The sequence below is a fragment of the Lathyrus oleraceus genome, chromosome 5, assembly GCF_024323335.1.
Source record: "Lathyrus oleraceus cultivar Zhongwan6 chromosome 5, CAAS_Psat_ZW6_1.0, whole genome shotgun sequence".
Taxonomy (NCBI): Eukaryota; Viridiplantae; Streptophyta; class Magnoliopsida; order Fabales; family Fabaceae; genus Lathyrus; species Lathyrus oleraceus.
Genome location: NC_066583.1, coordinates 126,269,330 through 126,275,329, shown reverse-complemented (window position 1 = coordinate 126,275,329; position 6,000 = coordinate 126,269,330).

Here is a 6,000-nt window from a genome sequence, read left to right as displayed (position 1 = left end):
GTGGAAACGACGCCTCGCTGTTGGAAACGCTCGAATTGCTCCCTTTGATAATTTTCATCTTCGGATCGGAAGATGATATTTCCGAAATTCTGATTTCCTGCCATTGTGATGAATGAATTTTGAAGGAGTGATTTGGAAAGAAAAGAAATGTATTTGATAGGAGAGAATGGTTTGTGGTGAATGAAGGAAGGTTTGGTGGGTATTTATAGGAAAAGAATTTGGAAGTTGGAAAGGAGGTGGTTGAAAAGTGAATGAATGTGGGTAAATGTGAATAAATGGGGAAGATAAAAAGTTGAAGGGGTGTAACGTTCGTCTCTAACGGCTCCTTAACGTTCACCTAGTCTGAAGGGCGTTACGCTCGTTACAGGTGCATGACGGGCGTAACAGGTTCTTAGTGTGACGTCCGTGACAGAATGTGTGACGCTCGTCACACTGTCTGTTTGGCCAATGTTCAGCTAGCGTCCTTCAGGTAAGTTATTATATATTGTTATTTTTTTGTTTGTTTTCTACTGAATGATTTATTCTGCAATTTAATTTCTCCTGCATGCTTATTTTACTTTGTATAATAATAAGTCATAGGTAGCAACAGTAGAGAACATAATAGCTATTGCATAATAAAATTAAATAAATAACTTCAATAAAATGATCATAATGTAATATTGGAAAGAAGAACAAAAGAAATGCGAAAAGGAAACAAATGCGAACATGAATTCAAATAACATTAATGAATAATCTAGCTTAAAACTAAATAACTAAGAAAAACAAATAAATACTATCCATCTGCAGGATCTCTGGCCGGAGGAGCAAAAGAGTTAACACGATGTAGCAACTCGTGAAACTGATCTGTCATACTGCTCATGTATCCTAGAACTTCGTGTCTCATGTCAGTAAATTCTTCTCTGAGGGCGCCTTGTTCTGACATCAAAGCTTCAATGGCGGTGTTATAATCAGTTCCGGGCATATGATGCCGGAGGTCGGATACTGCTGATTCTTCGGTCTGAACAGGCTGAGGAGGAGGGTCAATATCATAATAGCCAGATGGTGTCTGAGGGTCAGATTCAGCATGAGGGATCTGGTCATCATAAGTCTCATAGTCATCACAAATCTCATAGTCCTGGATGGATTCAGTGGATCTAGCCGGAGAGGGGTTTCGTTCAGGTTGTAGAGCCAGTTACTGCGGTTATAAACACTAGTCCTAGGATCGGGCATGGTGAAAAGGCAAAGAACTTGGTTATCAATAATAAGCTCAAACTCGTCAGACCCTAGGTTTGCTATAAACATAGTGTTGAAGAGGAAGGGTATACTCATAGTAGTAATGCCACAAAAAGGGCTTAGGTCAAGCATAGGCTGACGTAATCCAATAGCATTACCTATCATAGTTATCAAACCGCCTATTCGGATTGGTGCTCGCTCATCCTGGATAAGGTGGTCCAAATTAGCTAACATAAAAGTGGCACCGTTTACTGGACGGTTCTGGGAAGCACAAAATATGATGAAGAGTTCATCACGTGAAACTGAAGTACCATTTGGCTTCTTCCCAAATAAAGTGTGGGTCAGGATCTTATGGAAATAGCGAAAGGTCGGGTTGTGTATGTTTCCAGAGAGAAACTCATGTTCCTCGGGCTCGTCATTTCCAGTCAACTTACCCCAAAAGTGTTCAAGTTCTCTATATTCAAAAAGTTCTTCCTGGCTTACTGTGAATGTGTCAAAGGAGGTAGGAAAACCCAAAAGGTTGGTAAAGTCTCTAATATTAAATTGGTACTCCATGTTGAACATTCTGAACTGGATAAAACCTCTGCTAATTCCTTTTCCATGGCTGGGTAGATAGATTAATGAGCTAAGGAATTCTAGTGTGAGTCTCCGGTAGGTGGTGAAATGTCTTAGGATAGGGGATGTCTCCCATCCTATCTGATTCAGCAAATACAGGACACTTTGTCTCAGTCCAAGGGCAGTCATAGCCCAATCGTCAGCATATAAACTAGGTAGCATCTCTCTAGTGGCTAGTTCTTCAAACTTTTGTTTCTGAGCCATTCCTCTGAATTTGATACCCATACGATCAATATGTCCCATCTGGTTAGTGTTAGCTAGAGAAAAGAAAACATGAGTTTTATTCAGGATTTGGCCAAATGCCGAAAGAAGAAAAAAAAGTTATTATTAAATTAAAATGAATTAGGAATGAATACTAAACAGAAATTAAAAGAATAATTAAGGAAGAAATAGGAAGATAATAATAATATAAGGAAATAATAAAATAATTGTGGGTTGTCTCCCACTAAGCGCTTTGTTTAAATGTCGCAAGCTCGACAAAGAAACTGTTAAGTATAATCTATTAATCCTGGAGGCGTTTCGTCTAAGTGTAGGATTTGCGAATCTCCATTGGTTTCCGCATAGTGATAGTGTTTTAGACGTTGCCCGTTTACGGTGAACGGTTCTGTGGATTTGCCTTTAATTTCTATCGCTCCACTGGGAAAGATGTTAGTGATATGAAAAGGTCCTGACCATCTGGATCGTAGTTTTCCCGGGAATAACTTTAGTCTAGAGTTAAATAAAAGGACTGCGTCGCCTTGCTTGAAGATTTTCCTTGATATACGCTTGTCATGCCATTGTTTTGTTCTTTCTTTGTAGATTCTGGCATTTTCATAGGCGTCTCTTCTGAGTTCCTCTAATTCGTTTATGTCAAGGATTCTCTTTTCACCGGCGGCTTTATAGTTTAGATTCAGATTTCTAATAGCCCAATAGGCTTTATGTTCTAATTCTACCGGGAGATGGCAGGATTTTCCATATATGAGCTTAAATGGGGTCGTCCCTATGGGGGTTTTATAAGCAGTTCGGTATGCCCACAAAGCTTCTGGTAATTTCAATGACCAATCTTTCCTTGAAGTGGCGACTGTTTTTTCTAGTATTTGCTTGATTTCTCTGTTAGATACTTCCACTTGTCCACTGGTCTGAGGGTGGTAAGGTGTCGCTATCCTATGTCTCACGCCATATTTAAATAATAATTTTTCGAGTACCTTGGATATAAAGTGCGATCCACCATCACTGACTACTATTCTTGGGATGCCAAATCTCGGAAATATTATATTCTTAAAGAGTCTAGTTACTACTCGGGTGTCATTTGTTGGAGAAGCTATAGCTTCGATCCATTTTGATACGTAGTCAACTGCCACGAGTATGTATTTGTTACCGAAAGAGGATGGAAAAGGTCCCATGAAGTCTATTCCCCACACGTCGAAGATCTCTACTTCCAAAATACCTTTTTGTGGCATCTCGTCACGTCTAGATATGTTTCCCGTGCGTTGACATCTGTCACATTCCTTAATAGCCGCATGTACGTCCTTCCATATAGTTGGCCAATAAAAGCCGGCTTGTAGGATTTTAGAGCAGGTCTTGGATGTACTTGTGTGTCCACCATAAGGAGCGGAGTGGCAGTGTTGGATTATATTTTCTACCTCTTCTTCGGGTATACATCGACGGAAAATACCATCGGGGCCCCTTTTGAAAAGTAAGGGATCGTCCCAGTAATAGTGTTTTATATCGTAGAAGAATCGTTTCTTCTGCTGGTAGGATAAAGTGGGCGGAATTATTCCGGCAGCTAAATAATTGACGAGATCAGCGTACCATGGTGTGACAGATATAGCTAAGGTGGTTTCTGCTTGCGTGTCGGAGTTGTTCTCTCCCAAAGTAGCTATAAGTTTATCGTACGAGAAATCATCGTTAATTGAGGTTCTTTCCGGTTCAAGGTTCTCAAGTCTAGAGAGGTGGTCTGCTACTACGTTTTCAGTTCCTTTCTTGTCTTTGATTTCTAAATCGAACTCTTGTAGCAACAAGATCCATCTTAGGAGTCTAGGTTTAGCATCCTTTTTTGTTAAAAGGTACTTGATAGCAGCGTGATCAGTGTAAACTATTATTTTGGCTCCGACCAAGTAAGAACGAAATTTATCTAGCGCAAATACAACTGCTAGGAGTTCTTTCTCGGTAGTGGCGTAATTCATTTGCGCTTCATCCAGGGTTCTGCTTGCGTAATATATAACGTGAAGCTTTTTATCCTTTCGTTGTCCTAAAACAGCACCTACAGCATAATCGCTGGCATCACACATTATTTCGAATGGTTCATTCCAGTCGGGTGTCTGCATTATGGGTGCGGAGATCAATGCTTGCTTAAGCGCTTGAAATGCTTTTAAACAGTTATCGTCGAATATGAAATCAGCATCTTTCATCAATAGTCCGGTTAAAGGTTTAGTTATCTTAGAGAAGTCTTTGATGAATCGTCGGTAAAAACCGGCGTGTCCTAAGAAGCTTCGTACTTCTCTCACAGTTTTCGGGGGTTGAAGGTTTTCGATTACCTCTATTTTGGCTTTGTCTACTTCAATTCCTCTGTTCGAGATGATGTGTCCTAAAACAATTCCTTCTTGTACCATAAAATGGCACTTCTCCCAGTTAAGTACTAAGTTTACTTTCACACATCGCTCAAGAACTCTTTCTAGGTTTTCAAGGCATTCTTCAAAACTTTGTCCGTATACGGAAAAGTCATCCATAAATACTTCCATGATGTTTTCGAGAAAGTCGGCGAAAATTGCCATCATGCATCTTTGAAAGGTTGCAGGAGCATTACACAGGCCAAACGGCATTCGTCTATAAGCGAAGGTACCAAAAGGGCACGTGAACGTTGTCTTTTCTTGGTCATCAGGGTGAATTGGTATTTGGAAGAAGCCTGAATAACCGTCTAGATAATAGAAATGTGAATGTTTTGCTAATCGTTCTAACATCTGGTCAATGAATGGTAAAGGGAAATGATCTTTTCGGGTTTCTTTGTTTAGTTTCCTATAGTCAATGCACATTCTCCATCCCGATTCGATTCGTTTAGTTATAGTTTCCCCTTTTTCGTTTTCAATAACGGTTATGCCTCCTTTCTTTGGTACTACGTGTACAGGACTAACCCATTTGCTATCAGATATAGGATATATAATACCTGCTTCTAATAACTTGGTTATTTCCTTCTTTACTACCTCACTCAGGATCGGATTTAGTCTCCTCTGGTGTTCCCTAGAGGTTTTACAGTCTTCTTCTAACATGATGCGGTGCATACAAATAGAAGGACTTATTCCTTTAAGATCGGTGATGTGGTAACCTAGTGTGGTTGGATACTTTCTTAAGATATGTAGGAGTTTTTCTGTTTCGAGTCTTCCTAGGTCTGCATTAACTATCACAGGTCGTTCGAGTTCTAAATCTAGGAATTCATATCTCAGATTTTTGGGAAGTGTTTTCAGGTCAAGGGTTGGTTTGTTTAGACATTGCGTGGGGTCCGGTGTTATTGCTAAACATTGGTTAGATTTGTCTTTTAAAAGATAGTCTGATGATTTGTCTTCTCCTAACTCTGCTTCTTTTATGCATTCATCGATGATATCCATGAAGTAACATGTATCTTCTATTGCAGGTGCTTTCAAGAATTGGGAAAGAATGAACTCAATTTTCTCTTCACCTACTTCGAAGGTGAGTCGTCCTCGTTTTACGTCTATGATTGCACCGGCAGTTGCTAAAAACGGTCTTCCCAGTATAATGGGTGTAATATCATCTTCTCTAATGTCCATAATTGTAAAATCAGTTGGAATGTAGAATTGACCTATGCGTACGGGAACGTTTTCAAGAATTCCTACAGGATATTTTATGGAACGATCTGCTAGTTGCACAGACATTTTGGTTGGTCTTAATTCTCCCATTTCCAGTTTCTTACATATGGATAAAGGCATAACGCTAATTCCGGCTCCTAAATCGCATAAGGCTTTGTCGATGACAAATTTTCCTATGTGACAGGGTATAGAGAAACTACCCGGATCCTTGAGTTTAGGAGGCATGTTTTGGATTATAGCGCTACATTCGGCAGGGAGTGTAACGGTTTCGCTATCTTCAAGTTTCCTCTTATTAGAAAGAATTTCTTTTAAGAATTTAGCATAGGAGGGCATCTGCGTAATAGCTTCGGTGAACGGAATTGTAACGTTTAAT